This window comes from Athene cunicularia (genome assembly GCF_003259725.1).
Source record: "Athene cunicularia isolate RWA chromosome 19 unlocalized genomic scaffold, athCun1 chr19_part1, whole genome shotgun sequence".
NCBI classification, from domain to species: Eukaryota; Metazoa; Chordata; class Aves; order Strigiformes; family Strigidae; genus Athene; species Athene cunicularia.
The window spans coordinates 639053-641816 of NW_020799124.1; the positions used below are offsets into that span (position 1 = coordinate 639053).

At 58.8% G+C, this 2764-nt stretch overlaps 1 long non-coding RNA gene across 1 annotated transcript in view; it reads right to left on the reverse strand.

Annotated features, from left to right (window-relative positions):
- LOC113487220 overlaps window positions 1-2764 on the reverse strand; it is a 13898-nt gene that overhangs the window by 546 nt on the left and 10588 nt on the right. Inside the window, exon 3 of the long non-coding RNA XR_003399748.1 lies at window positions 1856-1895. This is a non-coding gene — a long non-coding RNA (uncharacterized LOC113487220). The remainder of the gene's footprint in view (window positions 1-1855; window positions 1896-2764) is intronic.

Genomic DNA, 2764 nt, shown 5'->3' on the forward strand with positions numbered 1-2764 from the left:
CCCCATCCGCAGCCGCGTCCACCACCGCGCGCTGCTCCTCCCCTGCCGGGTTTCTGCAAGTCAATATTGATGTTTGCAGCGTGCACGAGGCTTTGCAAAGTGCTCCCTGGCTCGCCAAAAGCAGCTTGTCTTTTTGTTAACAAGTTACACGGTGAAAGAAAATTGCCTACGCCTGGTATCTTAGCCAGAAGGCTGCAGCAATAATAAGAGGGTATTAGAAAATCAAAACTACTTTTTAAATATTTTTTTTTAATTTTAAAAGCTTTTACAAATATCTAATGTGTCTCTGGCTGGGCCCCAAGTACAGAACCATTTAACGAAGCAATCTGCCCACAAACCAGAAGCGTTTGTGAGGCTGTGGAAAGCGATAGCTGCAAATAGCGGGGATAAAACACCTCCGGTGGATGCTCATCGAACGCCCGAACGCCAGCCGTGGCAGGAGGGAGGGAGGGAGAGAGAAATGTCCCCAGACCCTCCCCCTGCCCGAGCAGGAGCGCGGCAGCGTGTCCCGCAGCCCCAGCGCAGCGCCCCGAGCGCGGACTCGTGGCCCGGTGCGGCGGGAAAGGCGCTGAAATGGTTATTTCTGCAGCAGAATCCCGGCACAAGCCCTGGAAAAAATCAGGGCACAGCATACAGCAGCGTGCAAGGAGTAGTTAAACCCTCCTCAGCTCCACAGGAAAAGGAAAGTCTACTGAGATTCCCCTCCACTCCCAGAAGTGGTAAACATTGATTTAAACTTCCCCTTAGTTCAGCAAAAACCCGAGCGATGGGCGTAGGAGCAGCGTTGCTGTTGTGCTATTTACGACGGGCATTTGCAGGCTCCTTCAGGCAGCGGCGTCCCCTCAGGCTTTCTGTATACTTTTCCATTAATGAATAATTTGCACAAGTAATGATTATAGAGGGGGAGCGCCTGAGCTGTTACCCGCACACGTTACCCTGAGCTCAGGGGAGCCTTGGCCAGAATTTTTCTGTGTTAGCACACGGTTACGCTGACAGCGCCGGAGCCGCGCGCGTGCCCCTGACTCGGGGAGTTTATCCAGAAACCTGGGAGAGGGGAGGATGCTCCGCAGCAGGGGGAAGGCCCGGGGAGGGACAGGAGGCAGGTCCCAGACAGCCACAAGCACTGGGAGAACAGAGCACCAGTACCACCATTCCCAGCCCCTTCTCGCGCACCCCTGCCCACCCCATCATGGCATTTTCCGGCACGGGCAGTGACCCCACGCCTCACGCCGTCACGGAGCAGCACCCTGGCCCAGCAGCCGCTTCGCCAGCAGCCACCCAGCCCACGCCGCCAACCTGCAGCAAGTCGTGGTGAACCCAAGACGGACCCACCAAGCACACACCGGGCTCACGGACCCCCCGGACCCCAAGAGCATCTTCGCCCCTTTCAGAGCAACGCCCAGCGGCGCGGGAGCAGGAGCTGGGTAACAATCCCAGGCACCCACAACCCCACCGACACCCACCCCCTTGCCAGGCTGCAAGATTATAAAACAAAGCAAAAAATAAACCCCAAGCTTCACTGAATTTACAGCCAGGCAGCTCCCCACCCCTCCCAGGGCAGAGCTGGTGCCCGGTGAACGGCACCGTCCGTGCCTTAACCCACTGACCACACCGCGAGGGTCACTGCTGTCATCATAATCACCCGGCACAAGAATCACCTCGGACTTCACCGGAAAACGAGCTGTGGGACACGCACAAGGGTATCTGCAGGAGCGGGCAGGTACGGCTGGTCTGCAGCTGCTGCAGAGCCGGGAAGGCAGCTCAGGCAACGGGAGCGCGTCCTCCACGCACAAACCCACCCCGCAGCGCCGCGTCCCGCGGGAAATCCCCTCACGCAAGGGAAGGGCGCGGGTACTCACTTGATCTTCAGGCTGGCGAGCATCGTCTTGTCGATCCTGGGGAGAAAGCAGAGGAGCGGGTTACTGCGGGCGAGGCGGGGTGGCCGTCCCTCCTCCCAAGCCGGGGGCTGCTGGCAAACCCGGCCCCAGCATCTCCCGCGGAGGTGCCGTCCGCCTGGCTGGTGTGACCGCCACCACAGACAGACTTGACCAGAAAACAAACCCAACCAAAACGTAACCCAAAGCAAAGCCTGGTGGCAAGTAAAACAGAATCCCCCCGGTTATTTCCTGGTGGTGACCAGGGGAGAGCTGTTCTCTCCTCATCCAAAATGCCAGAGATGCACCAGGCGCCAGAGGAGACCACCCGTGTCCCAGCCGCCTCCAAAGCCCCGACGGGTTCACGTCTCCCACAAAACGCCTATATAAAGAAAACAGACCCGACGTGCCGGGGCGCGGAACTCTGGTCGCTTCACTTCTTCATTTGGCACGTTAAGGGGTGCCTGTCTGCACAGAACCACCGTGGTCAGAGCCACGTTAATCAATGCAAATCATAGTAAGGTTTCAAAATGCAGAATGACGCCTTTTGGCAGCTGTTGCGAATGCTGTTACCTGCCCTGTGGAACTAATTCCACACCTCTGAAAAAAAAAAACAAAAAACAACAAACCACTAAAACCCCCAAACCCCGCTTGCTTCGCCCCGCGATCACAGAGGACGCGGCGAGGCTGCAGAAATGCAGCTTCCCCTCTACTCGCAGCTTTACCTCCCTCCGCTGCCGGCCGAAGCTCCCCGTCACAGGAGGCTGCGCCAGCACCAGGCAGGGCAGGAACCCCGCGTGGGGTGTCCCTGCTCCCCAGGGGCGAGGGCAAAGGCACCCCCACACCCCAGCCGGCCCCCGGCGCCTCCCGCCCCCCCCGCCTGCACCCCC